Consider the following 22,810-nt stretch of genomic DNA (forward strand, 5'->3'; position numbering starts at 1 on the left):
TGTTAATTAGATATTATTTACCATATAATCTATAAACTTATATTTTATGCTTAATTTTAAATTACAAAAACTTATAATTTAAACAATTTATTGATGACATAGCTATTGATCTTTAATTTTCTGAAAATTTTGCAAGCATGAAAGATATAAGAAGAAAATGTAATGCAATGATGGATTTGTCAAAATTCATCTCCAATAAAAAGATATTGAGTACGATTATAGTTTAATGTTACAATCAATTTTATAGCTAAACTTTATCCTTCCTTTATTATATGATTGGAAAATAAAAGTGAATATAATGATTTCTCCTTGGTTATGAGAATCATGTTGTTTGATATATATATATATACCTTGTGTTTGGGGACCACTTTGAGGTGGGATTATGGTTCACATGATTTTTGAGAGACAGGTTTTAAAATGTATTTATAAGTCAACGCTTAAGCTAGAATTAATAGTAACAAGTTTTGATCATTGGTTTAGGTGTTCCCAGCACCCAAGTCTAAGCTTTTTCAACTTAAGGCTCTTGGTTCCTTTACTTTCAAATAAGGGATAAGTGATATGAGCAATTGGTAAGTTGTGAGGTTATTTTAAAATGTATTATGCATTAAAAGATTTTTTGTTAAAGATATGGCATATAATCATGTTTCAGACAAAAATATGTTTGTGAGCTTTCGAAACCTCATGCATATGATTTAAGGGAGGAAATGGGCATTTGCCCCTAATTTACAAACTATGCAGCAATTTGTCCCTCTTTTCAAACTATCTAGCAATTTATCCCTCTTTTGGAACTCGATTTCATGATTTTTAAGTTATGGCTTAAGTTTGCCATGCTGGACCAAGTAGACGTGGCTTTTTTGGTTTTAAAAAATTCAGCTAGAATTCTATTTTCCTAAAATCGAGTTACATAGAAATTTTTTTTAGTAGAACTTGATATTAGTCTAACCAAGTTCTTTGAAATTTTGAAAAAAAATTCAATGTGTAACTTGATATTTCATATTAGATATACCAAGTTCCACTAAAAAAAAATTTGTTGTGGATGTAACTCGATATTTATGGTATCAAGTTACGTTGCAATTTTTTAAAAAGTGAACTTGATTTTAAGAAAATTGAGTTTTATTGAAATTATACCCAAACCAGATAGTTTAGGATTTGTTTGGTTAAAAAAAATGGTCACTTATCACTCAATTTTCGTCATTCATCACTACTCATCACTCATCACTTAAAATACTCCAACTCCCTACACCCCACCCGTTTGTCACTATCACTCACTTGTCATTACTCAATATTTTTCAACTATTTGTGGGCCCCATTCCTATCACTTGGTGCAACTTTTACTCTCTTTTTTTCCCCCTCAAACCCCAATACCCAAACTCCCCGAACCTAGTGAAAAATAAATAAATAAATGAATAAAAAATCACCAAACCCAATGAGAAAAAAAAAAAAAAAAAAAAAAGGAGTCAAAAGTTGCGGCTGACTTGACTAGTGGATCCCTCAATGTATGTTTAATTACGAAAATACCATTAAAAACAGAGTTATAGAAATTGAAAACACTTAAAATGTGTTTTCAATTTCCATAACTCATCACTTAAAAATCAAAGAATTCAATGATGGAAACAATGATCCAAAACTTATCCAAATAAATGCTCATTCGTGGGACCCACAAGATTTGGATGATGGAAACAGAAAATTGAGTGATATCACTCAAAACTCATCCCATCCAAACAAGCTCTTAGAATCAGTGTTTCTCTATCACTTCAATTTAGTGTTTGTCAAAGATCCTCAATTGTACAACCCTGGATTTAGTGTTCACTCTCTAATGATCATCTCTCTATCATCACATGTACAAAACCCATATCATTATTTGGTGCACATAAAAAAATTTATAAAGTAGGCAAGAAATAGTTTTAGAAATTGCAAAGGTCTATCTGATAAGATGTATTTTCATATTAGAAAAGTGTTTTAATCCTAGAAAGACACTTGCATTTGATATGTTGCATTGTGTGGAAGGTATTGTTTGTGTGTTGAGTAATTGGTTGTTTTAGCATTATGTGAGTACATTAGGAGGGTATTAGTTGTTTGGAGTTGCAAATTTGAAGTAAGAAAAATAATGATTTTTAGATTTGCAAGAAGCAATGAACTATAGATCCTATTTGGCTGAGATTTTTTAAAAATTGTTGTTAAGATTTTAGGTGAACTTCTAGGAAAATGAATGAAATTATTTTACTAGTGACTCTTGTTATGGCCTCTTCCATTAAAACATATCTAGAAATTTTGCAGTTTGAAGTCTAATTTGGAAGCTCGAATGGATCGAAACACAACATATTTATCACGTTTAGTGACTAGATGTCAATACCAAGTACTGTGGTGATGCGGTCACCTCATTGCATTATCTGTACTCCCAATTATTATAGTTAAGATACTCTTGTCTATACTCTATACACTACAAGGCTATTTTGCCCCCAAAATTGATTATCGAGAGGCTGGTCCTGAGGCAGGCCTTATATAACAAATTGTATTCGTGCCACAGTCTATGCTCATGTCATTCTCCAAGATCCAGAGCCATTTCTCATCTTTAATTTGGTCGAAACATCTTGCTATCTTATAATTTCCCCTGCATTTTTATCTCATAGTGATTCTTTTGGCCATAACACATCTAAACCTAATGATGGTGTTTCTCTATGCTTCAAAGTTTTTAGGTGTAACTATAAGAATATTTTCTAAATTATATTTAGGCTTTTAGATTATAAAAATGAAATTTTTAGGCTTTTAGATTAGATGAGCGAATTATAGCATCAATTCAATGAAAGTATTTGTTTATGCAATTATATATTCACTTCTTAAGAAGGCACGAAAGCGAATTATAGCACTCAGATAGAAATTGATATGACAATGCCATTATATACATTCACTTGTAAAGATAGCATCTTTAATGCCTTCACGACATTTCACCACATTCACATTCATTTATCCTCATTTTCATGTAATTGTGGACCTAGATTCTGATTTTTTTTTTTTTTTTGGGCTTGTTATCATGTGACCCAGGATGTTCACATTTATTTATTTTTAAGTGTAAATTTCAAAGTGAACTTCTAAATTTTAGAATTGTTTAGATTTTATATCCTGAAGTTTGAGAAATTTGATTTTACACCCTGAAGTGCAAAATCATACATTCAGTTAGTTTTAATGATTAAGTGACACATTGGCACGTAGAAGTGTTTTTTTTTTTTTTTTTGCCAAATCGGCTAAATCAAAACCGCACTATTTTGCCCAAGAAGAAACACAAAACACAATCACACCATTTCACATCACAATTCCCAAACTCAACCACATCATCAAGAAATCTTCGAAAGTTTTTCTTCTTTTTTTCAGAGTTTTGCACAGAGGAAGATTCACTCAAAAGTCTTTCTTAAAGATACTAATGAATTAGCTTATGAGTCATAACTCATGTAAAGGGACCAGCAGACTACCGTTTGCCTTAACATATTGTGAGGGCTATACCTCTGGTAGTCTGGTTTATGATGCATGTAATTGCTTTTTTATCATGATATAACTTTTTAGGAGAAAAAGAAAGAGAGAGAAAAAGAAAATCTTAAATGCTACATAGTCATAATAATTATAATTAACTTTCACCTTTTTTCATTTTAGTTACAATTGCACAAATCATTATTGAATATTTAATATAAAAGGAAAATAGAGAGGGGGAGAAGAGGAGGGGGGGGGGGGGGTATGTGGAATCTTGGCACATAAACCTGTGGATACCAAAAGTTCAGCATAACACTCCATTGACACGACCTAGCATCAACCAGATCACAGCTTCGAAGTCACAGGTGGAATTGGACTTTTAATCACCCTAATTAGGCCCTCTTGAGTTGCCAATGCAACATGCTGCTCACTAAAACGTATATAAATCGGTTCATGACACAGACCTCACTTGGATGGAGAGAAAACAGCAAAGAGTAGGAGGTAATTAAAGAAGAATAAACACGGTTGTTTCTGTTATTTATGAACATATAATGAAATCTTTACCTCTCTCTCTCTATTGAAAATTTTACCAGAAACAAAACCACGTGCATTGTAGGCAGCAGGACTGTATATCTGGGGGGAAAAGCCAAAACAAACTTGCAAGCACAAGCATCTAAACAAAACTAAACATGAGAACTAAACGCTTTATGGCACATACCACAAATAATAGCCAGTCATCAGCTCTGAAAGGCCGGTGAAAGTGCATCCCGAGATGGAATTGAAAACAAGCTTATAGTAATGATTGAAAAAAGTGGCCAAGGAATGCTCTTCAATCAACTTTGACCATGAACTTAAATGCACATACAATAGTTTACGACATGTATGTCAGGATATTTAAGTTTGCCAACAGAGATACCTCCAAGACATGGCCAGAAACATCATTCGATAAATGATAGTAGCGGTGCATCTATTCAGCAATACAAAAGGAGTTGTCCAATTTTTTTAAAATGCAGTTTACCACAAGGCAATAGTTATCTGAATTCACTTCATGCTTCTCGTTTAAAATCAAGAACCATGTCAGCAAAATATGATTTGGTCATCTTTTTCAGACATATGACAGCTTAAGCTCTATTATAGAAACAGGCCCTATATTTTTAAACTGATATTAAATATAAAAGTACTCTATAATTTCGGCATATTGGCCACACACTTTGGTGATTAATCATCTGGTAATATGACACAGATACTTACGAGTGGTCCAGACTAAAAGCACTTGTCTTCAAATTCTTCCAATGGTGGGGATTCATACTTGAAGAAATATCAGATCTAAAGTATATGCCACTACACATCTGTAAATGACCAAAAAAGCATATTAAAAAAAAAGGAACAAAAATAAAGCCAAGTAAATCGGACCTTTATCCAGATATCATTAATAATATTTGAATTTATATTTGATTAAGAGTACAACAAACATAGCATAGGGCATTATTTGTGCTGGTAAACTGTCCCAAGAACTCTTTTATATATGCCAAGTAAACCTTTCTTGGGGCAAGGCCCACCAACAAAATTTTTCATCCTGACCTCTATGAAGGTTCAAAATAACAGTGAGGCTGATTTTCAGTCATGTAAATATAACACATAGATGATATGGCACGTTAACTTAATTGGAATATACCAATAATTACAGTATAAGGTTCCCTCAAAAACTACGCAGAACAATACAAAAGGCTGCATTGCTCATTCATTATCAGATACTCATTCTGCTCAGCTTTTATTCAAGCAAAGCAGAACCCACCTTGGATATACATACATATATATATATATATATATATATAAAGTTCTTCCTTACCTATGCAAGGCCTGATCATCAGAGAGTTTGCCTTTTGCTCTAAACCAATACCTCAAACTGCAATAAAAATAAAATAGATGTGGCTTGTAAACATGGATTTGCATGCAAGCAAAAACCATATTCATATTTCTATAATAAGTGACGTGCATATTTAGCCCATAGGAAAAGATGAATATCCAACACAATAAACCAGGCCAACCTTGGAGGAGATTTAGTCTGATTGGATGAAGCATTGGGCTCACAAAATTGTATCTCAATGGGCCAAGTGATGAAATTTGTAGCGGCCACCTTGTTCCCATAAGTCCTGAGTCAGCCAAACACCAACATTTTAGCTATGTAAGATGAAAAAATTAGAGTAAATAATCTAACCAAACAACAGCTTTCATTCAGTTATTAGGCTCATAATCAAAAGATGATCTTTAGGTACAATAACAATGAAAATCCATCCAATTTCACAATTACTGCAAAGTACACATTACCTAGGAAAAACAAGCAACAGTACTCAAAACAAAACATAAGCAGACAGAATAGAACTACGAAACAATGTCCCATGCTTGTCTCTATCAATTCCTAAAACTAGCAGAAAAGTATTGATAGCATTAAATACAATTCAGTTTCAACAAGACACGTTGCATATATGGCAGATTTTCTGGTTCCTATCTTCAAGTGAAGCTGAATACAGACATAATTATGGTTAACTTTATTCTTAGGCTCTAACTGGAAGGCTATCCTGGTCTACTTTACTGGAGGCTCACAAGCTTATATCAAATAGGATCTGATATAGAGGAAGCACTGTGCCTGTTTATAGGTGTGCTTGCATGCATTTGCTGCCAGTGATTATTTTTCATTTTTCTACCTCATCTAAATTTCTCATTTTTTTTTTTTTTTTAACTTATTCTTGACTCTTTGGTGTATCTCTTGCATACTTCAATGGGTTGTGACCCTTTTCTCTCATAATGAAATTTGTTTACTCAAAAAAAAAAAAAAAAAAAAACTGAATTTATACTCATGAATGTATGTAGATTTTTTTTAATAGCCTGGTAGAGAAGTATACCACCAACCATACCACGTGTATCCTAAGACTCCCATGTAGCATAGATAACTATATAGTGAGCTTGACAATACCAAAAATAGCATCTTATCTTCAAAGCAAGTAAAGGTGGACATTCATCCTTAGCCTTATATCTTTAAACATTTAAAGAATTCCTATATTATATATATATATATATATATCGAGAGAGAGAGAGATGAGTTCAAGTTACACCTGGTGTAACTCTTATAAACTTACACATTTTTTACACCGTAGCTTTTAAGAAATCTAATGGTTAAAAAAAATCATTAAATGCTATTGTTTTCCACCTTATCACCTAATTAATACTAGCATTCTCTCTCTCTCTTTCTCTCTCTCTCCTTATTTATTGCTTTCCACTAGATAATGGGCATTGACACTCCAACAAGATTTGAGGCAGCCCAAGACTCTTGATTTGTTGTTCGTGCAAGATAATATACCCATCTGTTGTGGTGCTGGGTCTTATATTTTGGGGCATTGGTGAAAGTAGTTGTTTGATATACAGTTGCAGTGAGCAGGGCTGTTAGTGTGCACTGAATATAGCTATATGCAGTGCACACTAAAACGTCTTGGTGTTCCCTGCCATGTCCATGAGAATAGTATGTTATAAATTACCAATTATTAGAATATAGTGACTTTAATTGTTAAACAATTATTGTGATATATATTCCCTCTTAATAAATAGGACTCAACATGTGGAATTTTTAATAAGGTAGGTAGAGTAGGGACAAGATTTAAACTCAATACAACATTATCAATTATTTCAAAAGTTTTAGTTATTAGAAAATAATGAATTTAATTATTTTACCATCGTTCCGACACCATGAAAGCTAAGTGCTCAACTTTAGTGGAATTTCCCCAAAATTTGTCTGGGTATTACCTTAGGACCTAGGTAGTGAGACAAATGGCATGAGTCCATGGAGTAAACTCAAAATTAAGCATTGTTGCAACAGTGTAACAACTCAAAATTGGGTATAGATGACAAAAGAACCTTTGTCATTCTACATATTAAGGGCTAATACATGTCAGTCTTTGCATAGTCCAACAAACAAATCTTTTATAGGTAAAATAAAAAAATTTTAAAAAACACAGAAAACTTCCATGTGCTTATCATTTATTTCCACTATGAAGATTAAATTACAGGCCAGGTTTCAACTGGAATATTACTAACATCCACAAATCAATTTTTTGTTTATATTATTCATTGGTCTACCTGATAAAAGCTCACAAATATTTTAGAATGGAAACTATTACATGGCCCCCGTGGCCAATGAGTCGTTTTGTTCTATCCTATTCAAACTGCGGACACCAAACCTGTTTCAGAAACACATCATGCTAAACCCAAAAATAAGCTCAATTTGTTTACAAAAATAACATGATTCTCCATTATTTCCAACATGATATAATGCTCTTGAGCAAGTGAACAAATATTACAAACTAACATCCCTGCTCGCTGCAACTGTATATCAAACAACTACTTTCACCAATGCCCCAAAATATAAGACCCAGCACCAAAACAGATGGGTATATTATCTTGCACGAACAACAAATCAAGAGTCTTGGGCTGCCTCAAATCTTGTTGGAGTGTCAGTGCCCATTATCTAGTGGAAAGCAATAAATAAGGGGAGAGAGAGAGAGAATGCTAGTATTAATTAGGTGATAAGGTGGAAAACAATAGCATTTAATGATGTTTTTTTAACTGTTAGATTTCTTCGAAATTTACGGTGTAAAAAAGATGTAAGTTTATAAGAGTTACACCAAACCTAAAAGTTACTGAACAACAAATAAAGAATTTAGTAATTCTCCTATATTTTGAATTTCTTGATTCATAAACAGATTCTTTAAGTCATTCTTCTTAAACATCCAAATAAGATTACTTAATTCCAGTCCATTCCTTTTCCTTGCTTATATATTCTATTCCATTTTCTTATGAACTCCCAAACAAAGGTTGAAAGATGGGATCACAGCATAAAGCTCTCCAACAAATTTCTGTTGACAAGAACTATAGTCTAGGACTTTATAAATTGTCCAAGAAATATATAGGTTTGCCTAATAGGATTTTCCTTGTCAAATAGCTAAACTAACTTCCATTTGGGGGGGGGGGGTTGGGGGAGGAATGGAATGAAACAATTGAAAGGGATTTTTAAGAACATTCTAACAATTTTCCTAATTGGGAGTTTAGTAGGAAGGAATGGAATGATTAGGAGAGAATGCTCATTCCATCTCATTCCCTTTTGAACATTCCTTCTCAAAGTGGGAGGAACACTCAATCCTTTAATGAAATGGTGGTAAATTATCAATTTTATCCCTATTTTGAGACAAAAAATAAATGAAAAGGCGTCGGGTATAATAATAAGACTAAATATTTATTTTATTTCTGTTCCTTATTTTAAAACTTCCAAATACACTATATTCCATTCTGTTCTTTTAAAAACTCCCAAACCTAGTGTTTACTGTGATCATTATACAGTACATAAGAACACACCAGCAAGAAAACAAATAAACAAAACAATAATCAAGAACCAATAAATTATAGAATAATATGCAATACATGAGGAAAGATGAATCATTTATATCTAACTAGTGGAGATATGGAATGTCCATTTGCAAGGGCAGAGAGCAATAACCTGTGAATCGCGTAGTACAAATCTTACCTTGGAAAGCACACATTAGTTACCATCTCTGGAGCAGGTACAAAAGGCATTGTTGCTTCCTGGTGTTCAAACCCTTCTTCTTTCTGTAAAATCAACTTAATCGAATGTTATATTTGTGACACTAAAATAATTTTAAATATTCACACCTTCAAAACCACATAAAAAATCATGGCAACCAAAATGTATCATGATCAAAGTAACGACTGGCCAAACTCAACTCAGGAAATTTAAATAACATGCAATTAACTCATACCTGAAATGGAGCAAGTAATGTGAATACAATGTTTCCCTTCTGTATCGCATCTACTCTTCGGGTAGCAAAGTGTTTCCCATCACGTACTCGTTGAACTTGATACATAATTGGAACTACAAAGACATATACATGCGTACCATTAACAACTTTCTCACTAATTTTAATCCATAAAAGGGATAATGGATCAGGGTACCAGAAATTTATAGCATTGTGCAAAAATTTAAGTCATAGTTCCATAATCATGAAGATATAATAATAGTTCCTGTAGCAGAATTGCAGAAAAGTATATGCTTCAACATTGCATGAACCCACAACATATTGAATCAACAATTTGAAATGAAAACAACAAGCACAAAAGTGCCATAATTTGTTTGAACTTTTACTTCTTTATGCAGTCACTAAAAAAGTAAAAATGAAGAATATTTTGGGTTTTTTACACAGACAACAACAGGCTCAGAGACAAGAAAGCTTAAACATAAAAAGAAATATTGAAACAGGGTCTAGACTTGTTACAGAGCCTGCTTGGGACCTCCAATCACTTTTTAAGTCTAATCAAGTCAGACTTTAGTATTTCTGTCAAAATGGATGCCACTGTTTAGGGTTACACATGCAAGCGAGAAGCAATGGAAAAGTAAACAGAGGGGAAAAGTGCCATATAGGATGACTCCACCTGATTTTGTTTTTTTTTTTTTTGTTATTTATTTATTTATTTATTTATTTTTTGTCTTTTCTCAAGAATGTAAGGTAGAAAAGTCTAAAGATAAAGATAATATAAAGTCTAACATAAAGTTAGTGGGGAACAGATTTGTTTCACTTATTACTTATTTGTTACTGCAGTTGAGACCAGACAAGTAACAATTATCTTTCAATTAGCTAGATTAGAGACCAACGTACATCCTACGGAAAATAAAAAGGCAAAATAATAATAACAATAACAATCCCTCTATCCCTTTTTGTTTGTCAATCTTCATAAATTGAATGTCTCAAGGAATCTATATATTTTTATATAAAATAATAAAGTTGAAGCTGAGAGAATGTTCAATTCAATGTTGAAACCCCAAGGGGATTCACATTGCACCAAGTGATAACTAATTTTGCACAAATTTGAGTCCTAGAACTAAAAGACTATCTCAAAAATAAGATAATGGATAATGGATATAACTTAATTACAGATGACACATATCCTTATCAAATTATATATGCAATTTATATATATATATATATTAACTAGTCGCTAACCCGTGCGATGCACGGGAAAATTAATAACTAAGTTACAAAATAGTTTTATTTATTTATTTTTAAGATTGTTAAATAATACATGAGTATTTATCGAAGTTCAAATCTCTTAAAACACTACACCAATATGAGAAATTTGATTGTTGTGTTCTACCTAAGTACAAAGTTAAAAACAACATCTAACTTTGTATTACTTATTTGTACCTTTAGTTAACAACCTCAAACTACTGGTAAGCATCCTACATCTATTATCAATTGCATCCTTTCTTTCATGAAATTTAAGGTCTCTATCATTTTTTTTAAACATAATCCCTTCTATTATTCAGTCTATTTACAAAATCCTGGTAATCCTAGTTGTTTATTCCTTGTTCTTGTAATCATTAATGTGCTTTAAAAATCACATTTAGGAGTATCATTTGAAAAGTCATATATGGTGCAATTAATAAACAGTAGAAAGGGAGCACAACATGCAAACACAAGAATTTAAATAAATAAAAAAACATATTAAAAGAAAAACATTGAGGACCTTGATCTTTGTGAAATAAGGTTATAATGTTATTACATATAAAGTTATTCATCAGCCCTGTCTCAGTCTTGTGTGCACTGCAAGCAGTAGCTGGAGCAATTGAATCAATTGCAGTCTTTTCTTTTCAAGGCAACACTTGCAGCGGTCTCAGTCTTGTGTGCACTGCAAGCAGTAGTTGGAGCATTTGAATCAACTGCAGTCTTTTCTTTTCAAGGCAACACTTGCAGCGGTACCCCACATTCCATCTTGCCTTTGGATGATTGTCCTCAGAGGTTGCTATTAGAGATATTTGAAATCACGGTAGCAACCATAGCCTATTGAGGTTACAGAGATAGAGAGAGGGGGAGTGCATTATCGGGTTCAAAGTAGTTCTAAGTTCAAACTAAGTAAAATATTTAACTAAAATACCGTGCTAAAAATAAAAATTAAAAATATTGTTGAGCTGTAAAATTGTGAAGACTCCAAAGCTGAGGTGGCACACTCTTAAGAGGCCAACTTTTTATTAACATTTGAATTTCCTTGCAACCTTCTATTAACATGAAGCAAACAAACACAACCTATGTTTATATTTCTCACTAAGTGCTTTTTTAAGAATCTGCCAATAACTACCAAAACATCCTAGACTTTGCATCAATTCCTAGTACAATGCCAAAAATTACCAATTATCACAATACAGCTAACACTAAGTACAATAGAAGCATAATGCATATTAGCATGTACAACAACAACAAAAAAATTTCACAAACAGCAGCACCAGGCCTTAGTATAGCAGCACACAGCAGCAATAACGTTAGTTTGAATACTGGAAAATGAAGATTAGCCTTATGACCATAGGAGCAACATAGCAAGCCTATTGACTAAAACCTTATCTTCTTTCCTTTTTTTTGATAAGTGAAAAACTTTATCTTCTTTCTAAATCATTTTATTTCAAATTACTGAAGCTCACCCGTTCAAGGGTTCAAAAGAATGATGACAGTGAAGCATAAGCAACTGTGAACAGTTGTTGGCCTAATTAAACCATCAACACAATAATTAGACTACAAATATGAGTTATATTAGAGTCTAAAATAATAAGCGCTTCACTTTTTTTTTTTTTATTGTTAATGGTGAAAATATAGTTGACATCAAAATATTCTGTAAAATAGCATTTTGGGACAATCTACAATTTGGCCTTACTATAAGTAAAGCCATGCAAAATAGCAAGGCATCAAAACCAACTACCCATAATGTCCTTCCCCCACCCCAAGAAGAATCCAAATAAATAGCAAGGAAAATTAATCACCAAGATTAACTCCTCTTACCATGAAAACAAAATTGAAGTCAGCAGAACTAAAATCTGAAAACCCTGACAAGAAAGCTTCTTCAAAGTATCTAGTATTCTCAAGCCTGGAAATAGAATAAAACAAAAAGCTAAATAATAAGCGCTTCACTTAATCCCAAAAGACCCCGTTGTTCTATGTTATGGCAACATAGCAAAGAAAAATAACCCACAATTTGCCCATTAGATTCAACAATCAATACATCATCTTGGATGACAGTAAAGCGCTTCACTTAATCCCAAAAGACCCGGTTGTTCTATGTTATGGCAACATAGCAAAGAAAAATAACCCACAATTTGCCCATTAGATTCAACAATCAATATATCATCTTGGATGACAGTAAAGACTTAGGAAATATGCTTCAAAAATAGATATAGAAGAAGGAAAAACACAGCTCTACCTTTTCACTTTGCTATTGCTGGAATTTGCAGACAGCTTCTAAACTATATAGATTTGGTCTTTCGCTGTGCATAACAGAAAGCAGAAAATAATCCCGTGGGTTACTGAAGGACATTGGAAAAGAAGCTAGGGTCTACAACCAAACAAAGAATCAAACAAAACCCCTCAAAAATCTAGATGCTACTCTTAAAGAAGATTTGGATCAAACTAAAATACAAAATAAATAGCGACTAAACATGAAACCAAAGCTTGAGATAACCTAGAAACTTTAATTAAATAAAAAAAATAATAAAAAAACAATAATAATAAAGTTCTCATATTAATACAAATAGAGCAGAAACTGAGAATTCTTATGGTGGAGGACATCAAATATCGAAACTACACAATTAAAAATTTGCTAAAAACCCCTTTTTAAGGGCGTTGAACCAAAGGCCAACCATTCAACCATAGCAACCCAAAAAACCAAAAGTAGATCAAACCAACAGAATTCCCCAATTTCACTCCCCCTTACGAATAACAGAACAGATAAGTGGGAAAACAAAACTTGAAAATTAAAGTGACATGATTAAGTTTAAAAGATCACTAACCATTAATACTCAGATAGGATTTCATCTTCTAGGGGTTTTCCCTCATATCAATAAATAGAGAGGAAAAGGGGTATGAACTAAAATTCCTAAATTGACAACAAACCATAATTGAAGAGAATATTAGAAAAAGAAATTAATACCTTTGCTGTGATGAAATTAGAGTCTCTACATTGTGAAAAATTCCACTTCATCTCTGCAAAGAAACTGAATGATTTAAATCCAAAGAGACGAATTAAAGAAAAAAAAAAAAATATATATATATATATATATAAACGAAAACATTTAATAAATCACATCAGAATCCTATTTTCTAAGCCCTAATTTCTGAATTTAAATCTAGAACCAAAGCCAACTGAAATTGTAAAATTTGAAAACGTATAACAAATCTAATTTACCTTTTAGATTTAAAAAAAAAGAAAGAAAAGAATCAGAGAAAGAATGGGAACCCATCGGAGGTGTTGTTTATGGGTGGAGGAAGTTTTTTTATCAGAGAAAGAGTAGGAACCCATCAGCGGCGGTGTTTATGGGCGGAGGAGATTACCTTTTGAGAGGAAGTAGGAACCCATCAGCGGCGGTGTTTATCGGGTTTGTTTTTAGGGAGAAATAGTCAAGGGTTTTAGTTTTTTTTTTTAATAGTTTTTTATCCTCTATTTTCGTTTGCTATTTTTTTTTTTAATAGTTTTTTATCCTCTATTTTCGTTTGCTATTTTTTTTTCCTTTTTTAATAGTTTTTTTATCCTCTATTTTCGTTTGCTATTTTTTTCCTTCTTTTTTTTTTTTTAAATAATGTTGACGTGGAAAATTGTGGGAGCTTTAAAAGCTTCGGTTTTATATATATATATAGATTACTGAAATTTAATATCTACGAAATTTAAAAAGCCTTAAAATTAACAATACTTTTATTGAGATTCTTTTTTACATAGGTAACTATATATTTCCATTTAAGTTGTAAATAAAAATTAATTATAAAGATAATCAATTGAATTTAACCAAAGTCTATAGAATTGAGGAAGAAGAAAAAACCAGAAAACTGCCAAAGCACTGGTTTACTATTTGATGGCAGTCACACAAGCAATTAATATCTGCATAACTATTGCCTTTATATTTATTATTTTTACTGCATTCCAATTCAAAAACATAAAGGTAGTTTCAGGAAGTCAAATGAATGCATTGATTTTGGAAAGTGGACATCTGTTATGAGACATCCTAAAGAGAGATGGACAAAAAATGGTACAGAGGAGTAATAACATTGGGAAGAAATGCTATCCACAGAAGAGAATACACTTGCAAACTATGGACAACCTTTAAACAATCAACAGTTTTTGACGCCGCAGCCAATGCATGCACAGCACACATCATCTTAAAGAATACATGTATATTAAAAGCTGCAGTCATTATTGATTCCAAGTCGTATTCACTATCTGTGTCCAATCAAAAAACTCAATCTATATGCATAAAATATACTTGTTTGAGCTGCATGTGTTATCCCAAAATGTAATACACTGAGGAAAAAAAAAAAAAAGGATGGGCATTCTTAAAGCAACTACCAAAAAATACTAATAAATGTTGATGGTAATAAATATTCAAATTTATCTTTAACTTAAATTCATGCACAGAGAAATCCGGATCCATGAAAAGAGTATTCTACATATAGCATGATGCAATTTTTGGTTTAGTATTGTTAGAATTATGATTAAGTGATTAAATTCATCATTTCCTAATAGTTTAACTTTTGGGAGTATTAGTAATTTAACATAGTATCAGAACAAGAGGTTCTGAGTTTGATTCCTATCTCCACTTTACCTCCTATTTAAATTGTTTAAAATCCCATGTGTTGGGCCCCATTCATTAAGGAAGAGTTTAGGCCCACTCATGAGAGGGAGTGTTAGAATTATGGTTAAGTGGTTAAATTTGTCATTCCCTAATAGGTTAAATTTTGGGAGAATTGGTAATTTAAAAGTATATCAAGGTAATATAAACAATTTTTTGAAGAAGAGTAAGTCACTCTATTGACATAAGTGTCTTGAAATTCCTTCAAAGATATAAAAACAGTATACATTAAACCATATGTTGGCATGTTCCCCATTCAACTTTATAGACCACACTCCAAGAAAGTAATCATTTCTCAACTTCCACAAACACATGATGTAGTGAATTTGCAAATAATTAGATGTGTACAGATCATAAATGCAGATGAATAAGAGGAAGATTGATAGTGCAACCATAGCATGATTCTAGAAACAATATCCTCTTTGGAAGTCAAAGGTTAAGACAAAGTCCAAGAGTAAGTGTCCATGGTAGTTAATTAGATTTTATAATTTTCTTTTATATAGCCATTCTAGAGCCAAGGGTATTTTAGTAATTTTACAAATTTGGGTATGGGCCATTATTATGGGCCTTGGGTTTTCTTTTATTAATAAGTAAGTCTTATTTGGTTTATGGAACTTCATGTGTTGGCTTTGGTTCAACTCAATTAGGGCTAAGTTTAGTAGTCAGAGTAAGAGTCCTAGTTCTACTAAGAGAAGTTAAGGTTAGGATCTTTATAAGGGTACTCAAAGAAGTTAGAGTTGATCAATAAAATATTGGGTGTTTTGAGTATTGAAGCATGTTGGACTTAGTATTCTTTTTCCTCCCTTTCTCTTCTTTCTTTTCTTCATTTCTTTCTTGCAGTACTGTTCATAGTATTATTCACAGGTAATCTTCACGGCCACAGTTGCAGATTTGAAAATTTCCTTTTTCCTTTTCTTCTTCTTCTTCTTTTTCTTCTCTTTTCAACCATAAATCAAATATTTTCTATTTTGAACCCTAAACCTTCTTCTAAAAGGTTCATAAATATCATTGGCAAATCTTCCCAAACGTTGACCTGCCACAAGCACAAGTATACAAGTTCTCTAATATGTCCTAGTCCAAAGATTCTGCCATACTACAGCCTATTACAATATGCAATTATCTATTACTTGTGTTTACTGGAGACTTGTTTTACCAAAGATGCCAGTAGGAGAGAGAGAGAGAGAGAGAGAGAGAGAGCAGCTTAATCTTGCCTGTCCCATAAATTGTCCTCCAAAAACCTTTCCAAACTTTGGTGTATCTGGTAAGGTGACCCCCTGGAATACGTTTACCTTAAAAGGGAAAAACAAAGTTGAATCTTTAGCATAAGCCAAAAGTTCAGAGTTTTTCAGTATGGCAAGCATTTCCCAGAACACAAAACAAATTGTAGAAGGTGATACTTGAGAAACTCATGGTTAGTCAAATAAACTTTGTACAGAAATGCTAGAGAAAATTATTAAGAAAATGAAATTTGATATCTATAGAAGTCAAAATAGTTAGAACCAAAGGCCAAAGTTGTCAATTTCTATTTCTTTTTCCTTTTCTTTTCTAGGCATTAATTTTTATTTCATTTTGTTTCAGCTCATTATGGGCCACTACTGGAGACCAAAATGGACAATTTCTGCCTAAGTCAAGCATCCCAATGCACTTTATCTTGTTTTGGAGCATTCTTCTTATTTCAGCTTTTGCTAACAAATCTTTGACCAGATGTAGCCTATTCCTAAGAAAACCTTCTACAATTTTGTAAAGGACAAAAGCTATAGCACTTTTTAAAATGATTTCCACTAAAAGGTGACCAAAGAACACGAGAAGGTCCAAAAGGTGGTAAAGGCAGAGAGATGTACACATTAGCAAAGAATAAAAAGAAGGATGTGGCATTAGCCATGAGGAATGACAAGAAAAGAGTCATGCAGCTGAACCCCCCATGCTTGGAAATAAGGCTCCAATGCATTTGTATGCCAGTTGAGATGATTTTTCACTATTTCCAAATTTCCACAATAGGCTTATATTTTTTTTGTCTTTTAACCCTCTTAAAACCATACATCCACAATTCTTTGTATTTGATCTGACAAGCATAACATGATTTACATGAAAAATTTAAGAGCTTTCATTAAATCATTTATTTCTTAAGGAAATTAATTTGTAATGCTCAGCATGTCAACATAAAAACAAAATAACCAGAAGTAATCAGGAATACAATAACAAAAACACAATAAGCACAGTTGTAATTGTAGAAAGCTTGAACAAGATATGATAGCAAGAAAAATCAATATGAAAAAGCTTTATGCAGAAGCATACACACTCAACACCAAAACAGACAATTCTCAAACAACAGTTTAAAAACGCACTTCTATTGGCTCCAAATACTCTCCACAAGTGAGCATGTCTTGAGGGTTTTTTCTGCATTCCCAATTTGACTTTTTCTGCAGCAAACGACAATGTTCACCAGGTAGTACCAAGCATGTAAGCTGCCATGATAAACAAAACATTAGAAACTTTCTACAGTCATACACATAAACAGCATCTGGAGGTAAATCTCAATATGCTTGAGGAGTGTGCATGAGGTATGTGTTATGGGAAAGCAAAAGACAAAGATAAATAATATACGTGTGTGTATTTATTATGCAGCTACCTTAGTCAAAGCAATTACTTTTGCCTCATTAACAAGTGTAGACATGCCTGCAACAAAAAGTTCGCATTATTCCCATAATATTTTGGCAACATCTTAGGCATATATACAGAGATGCAAATAACACAAGAAGCAACATAGAGTTAAGGCCTCTTTGACCATCATTGCCACCAATTTGTCATGAAAAAGGTACCGATATAGCAAATAACAAACAACTTTATGCACCCTTTTGTGTGAAACATATAATATATAGAGATACTTTGGAAATAATAACACCCTCCATTGCACCAAAACCCATTTATAATATATAAAATCTTCACAAATGAACCGATCGACATAACTCTGTAGATGATAACAAGAATAAACTAAATTACCAACATTTTCATATTTAGCTGAAAGACAACAATAAATAGCTTACAAATTCAAACAAAAACAGAATACAGTTTCTAACCATAACCAAAATAATCATATCGCTTCAATTGGAAATCTGGACAACTTTCTTCATCAGCAGCAACAGATCCAATAGCCTCAGCCTGTAAATAAGGAGATTAAACTTTCAGCCTTTTAAATTTATCATCCTTCCAAGGAATTTTTTTTTTTTTTTGGGATAAAAAAAGAATATTCATCACTCTAAGAAAGAGATTATCTCAGGTAAGCTTACCTCTCCATCCCATACAAAGTAAACTTCATCAGCACTTTCACCCTCATGAACAACATACTGACCAGGATCTACAACCAAACACATTAACAAACAAAAAGTTGTTGCTAACCCCGCTCAGTAAAGAAAATTCCAAAAGGGGTGAGGGTGGAACTAGGTGCAGGGGTTACGGGGTTGCCAGTCCGCCCAAATTTTTTTTTTAAATTTATTAATTGTTGTATAAAAATATAAATATAATTCAAAATGCACCAATAAAATTCAAATATTCATGAGAAGTACTTTCAAAACTATCTCATAAAATGAGAATAAATGTATAAGTTTATTACTAAGGCAATACATTATACAAACATCCACACTATATATATTTTTTCCTAATAAAAGTTAAAGTATTCAATATTTTATTAGACTTTTTCATTAATCTTTATAAAATCTCATATGAAAAATAATATCTAACGACTAAAACTTAACATGATAAAAATTCCAAAAAGAGAAATTGAATCAAGAACCTTCATTGTGGCATCAGTTTAGTCCTTTGTTAGAAAGCATGAAAAATTTCACTTCCACTGCTCTTTGTTTTTTTTTTTAAATTTTTTTTTACCCAAAAAAATCCAATCCCATTTACATATTTTCATAACTTGGTACTGAAATGAACAAACTCTGTGTTTTTATTTATTTATTTATTTTTTTAATAGGTAAAAATAATACTATTGAAAAGAGACTACATCGTGAAAATAAACACGAAGTAGCCTAAAGAATTACAATGGGATAATATCTACATATGAGTTGACTCTATGAAGGAGTTAATAAATTTACTATTAGTAAGACCCAATACAAAATACCACTCATAAAGAGAACTAATAAAGGATGCTTGTTATTTTTTATTTTTTATTTTTGAGAAACAATAAAGGATGCTTGTATTTGAGAAGACGTGCACTCCACATCTTCAAAAATACGCCGATTCTGTTCCCTTCATATAGTCCACATCAAACAGAAATGGATAAGATTCCAAATATCCAAATTTGGTCCACAATGTCGCCGCTCTATATTTTTACTGTTTAGTAGCTAAGAAAACTGACTAATAATAATTCATAATAGATAGATAAAGAAACGTTCCCACTTTATAATTACAATTATCTACTGTTTATTGTTCATTATAACAATATGATAGCCATTGCCTATTAGCTTACTATCATTATCACTATTCAAAATTTCTTTTGAAAAACAACAACAACAACAAAAATAATAATAGTAATATTGAGATATGGAATAGAGCAATAGCAATACTATAGCATTTGACAAAGACAACTTCAGCAATTTTCTTGAGAGATGAGGCTGGTAGCCTCTGTAGCAACAGGACACAGCTCAAGAACTCTAAACTGCCAACCAATTCAAACAACAAACCATTTCATTTCAACTGCAAAACTCCAGTTCAATTCAATTATCATTCAAACAAATACAGTTTTAGTTTTTTTATGGTTTTACAATTTCAAATTCTCTCACCTGCTTCGGTGTTGACTATGTCCGTCGGAAATTGATTGAGCAACAGAGGTTGTTGAAGAATAAAAAAAATATGAGAGAGAGAGAGAGAGAGAGAGAGAGAGAGAGAGAGAGAGACATTAAAATAAGAAAATTAATTCATTGGTGATTATTTATTAGTGCTATTCATTTTGGACAACATCATTGTTGAGGCTTGAGGGGTCCAAAATTATGGCCCATCACAGATATGGCAAGGATTTGTTGTTGCCAATAAGTCATTTTTTTCTTTCAATACAGTCCAAATAAGGTATTAAAATCCAAATACCTTATTTGGATAGTATTAAAAGATAAAGGATTTGGATTTGATCAAATCCACCAAAGATTTTAAAACTTTAAAAGCCTTGAATATCAAATGATATCTAAAATCAATGGATATGAAATCAAGGCATTATCTTTCACTCAAGTATGGGCATACACAAAAATATGTTACTAACTTTGAATGAGAGGGAGATTCTTCTCTTATGTGTCATCACCCCAAATTCAAATGTACAAGAACATTGGATTATGGATAGCAAGATCACCTTGGCTTAATGCTCGATTTGATTGTCCTGCGTGATTGGCTCTGGCCTTGATTGGACTAGCTCATTTCAACGCCTTCATCAAGCATGTCCTTTGATCACTTACAGTTTTGTATCAAAGGTCCAAGCCTAAAACTCAAACTTTTAGATAGATATGTGCACACATGCGCACTCTCTCTTCTAGTAACCTTTATTTTATTTTCCAACTTCGAAATTTCAATCATAAATGCTTGTTAATATTTGGGTTAGATTTGAAGTTAAATTAGGGAAGAGCATAGAGTTGAAATTCAATGATGGGTTAGGATTTCTTTGTAGACCTTGCATTAATCAAAATTTTGGTGGATTTTGTCTGAGATCTTTATATTGAAATAGTTCTACAAGTAAGTGAATAATTGATGATTGGGATTAAATTTTGGTGGATTTATTTTTAGATCTTTATAATGAATTAGTTTCCAGGAATAAGTGGACAACAGATAATTTCATAATTTGGGGATAGTTGCTCAATGCTATTCAAGGTTATTTAAATATTCTACATTAAATTTTAAATTTGGTTATTTAGAATTCAATTCTATGAATATATTTTCAATATTAAAACAATAAACTTATATGGTTAAAACTCATCAAACTGTATTGACATCCAACCAATCCTTTTTCTGAAGCCAACATTGCATGAGAACCTATTTGACTGTATAGTTCCAACAACTGCGGGTAAAACTCTTGATCTTAAAGTAGACACTAGAGATCTTCCCATTAATTCATATATGAACTTGATAGTAGTCTTATTCTTTTACCTTACTATAAAGGCAAGGAACAATAAATTATCATCAACCAAATTTCATAAATAAATAATGAATAAATTCTTTTAATGTAAAGCAGATTGCATGCCAAAGATTAATAACTACACCCCATATGAAGTCATCTAAACATGTTCCAAAGAAACTAGCATAAGAAAACCTTATGCGTTTCAAACTAATGCTAATTAAATGAAGCCTAAATAGATCGGATCTCAAGAAAAAAGCAACATTAAGTGACCCTACTTGATTGCCAGTGAAAAAGAAATAAATTAAATCAAAATTATGAATTCTCTGGAATTTTCATCATTTGGAAGCCACGAAAACTTGAACCCTCCATCCACCCACCCCGTCAAAATTTTCAGGTTCAGTTGAGTAAAGATTTAGTTTTTATGTAACTAAATCGAAAATCCATCAAAGTCATAATTTCACTTCCTTTACTATCCTCAGCATCATGAGCAACCAAACAGGAACAGAAGAACAACATCATTAAAGTGACCCTTGAGATCCTGCTTGATTGCCAATGAAAAAGAAATAAATTAAGTCAAACTTATGAATCCTCTGGAATTTCCATCTTTTGGAAGCCATGAAAACTTGAACCTCCACCCACCCACCCCATAAAAAATTTCAGGTTCAGTAGGGCTTTCGTTTTTGTGCAGACCAAATTGAAAAACCATCAATGTCACAATTTCACTTCCTTTATTTTCCTCAACTTTCTCAGCAACCAAACAGGCACACAAAAACAATATAAAGACACAAGAGATCACACCAAACAAGCAGCATTGAACTATAAAACAGTAAAATATAGACAAAAGTGCTCTTATGCAAAGACCCAAATGAGAATTGAGATAAAAACCAACAAAAGAAAATACCCATTTGGTAGCTGTAAAGCTTTAGCATTGGAAAACCATAAACACCAAAACCCAACAACACTTATTGTAGCTCCAATTCAAGTATCTTTCTAAACTAACCTGATTTTTTTTCTTTTTCTTTTCCATTCTCGTTTTCCAAATAAGTGAATAACAAAGGAAACAAAAAACTAAAATTAACACGGGTCTAAAAAAGCATGAAACATTTTGAAATACAACAGAGCGAGCTTAAAGTGTGTTACCGAAGCATTTGGAGCATATTTTCTCACAAAGCAAACGGCTCCCGCGAAGATTTTCCGGGAAAATTTGAGATCTGAGAAAATAAATAGTATTAGTTTTCAGAATAAAAAAGGGGAAGTGTTGAGAAAAGGGTTTTGGGGGAGGTATTGTGCAAATCAGCTTCCTTCAACCATTCAAATTAGTTAGTTAGGCACGTTTTCAAACAATTTAGAAAACTAACATCTCGAGTTTTTGAAACTCGAGATCCATATTAGAACTCGAGTCTGCTTTAGATCTCGAGTCTTTAAAACTCGAGTTTCATGCAAAAAAATTTTAACCTATAGTGGCGTTTTTAAGACTTACAGTGACGTTTTAAAACCCTATAGCGATGTTTTCCTGCAAAATTTTT

At 32.3% G+C, this 22,810-nt stretch overlaps 1 pseudogene; it reads right to left on the reverse strand.

Annotated features, from left to right (window-relative positions):
* Positions 1-3,444: 3,444 nt before the first annotated feature.
* On the reverse strand, positions 3,445-22,546 carry LOC126728418 (acyl-CoA hydrolase 2-like; annotated as a pseudogene).
* Between the last annotated feature and the right edge of the window lie 264 nt (positions 22,547-22,810).

This window comes from Quercus robur, chromosome 5 (genome assembly GCF_932294415.1).
Source record: "Quercus robur chromosome 5, dhQueRobu3.1, whole genome shotgun sequence".
Lineage (NCBI taxonomy): Eukaryota > Viridiplantae > Streptophyta > Magnoliopsida > Fagales > Fagaceae > Quercus > Quercus robur.